This window comes from Limulus polyphemus, unplaced genomic scaffold (assembly GCF_000517525.1).
Source record: "Limulus polyphemus unplaced genomic scaffold, Limulus_polyphemus-2.1.2 Scaffold9223, whole genome shotgun sequence".
NCBI classification, from domain to species: domain Eukaryota; kingdom Metazoa; phylum Arthropoda; class Merostomata; order Xiphosura; family Limulidae; genus Limulus; species Limulus polyphemus.
In genome coordinates this window covers 24592-25125 of record NW_013674833.1, presented here as the reverse complement: position 1 = coordinate 25125, position 534 = coordinate 24592, and positions in this window count along the sequence as shown.

Here is a 534-nt window from a genome sequence, read left to right as displayed (position 1 = left end):
TGAATAGAGACAGACACGTGGGATCATATGAACGTAGTTTAGTGAATAGAGACAGACACGTGGGATCATATGAACGTAATTTAGTGAATAAAGACAGACACGTAGGACCATATTAGCGTAATTTAGTGAATAGAGACAGACACATGGGATCATATGAATGTAGTTTAGTGAATAGAGACAGACACGTGGGATCATATGAACCTAGTTTAGTGAATAAAGACAGACACGTGGGACCATATGAACGTAGTTTAGTGAATAAAGACAGACACGTGGGACCATATGAACGTAGTTCAGCGAATAGAGACAGACACGTAGGACCATATTGGCGTAGTTTAGTGAATAGAGACAGACACGTGGGACCATATGAACGTAGTTTAGTGAATAGAGACAGACACGTTGGATCATATGAACGTAGTTCAGCGAATAGAGACAGACACGTGGGATCATATGAACGTAGTTTAGTGAATAGAGACAGAAACGTGGGACCATATTAGCGTAGTTCAGCGAATAGAGACAGACACGTGGGATCATATG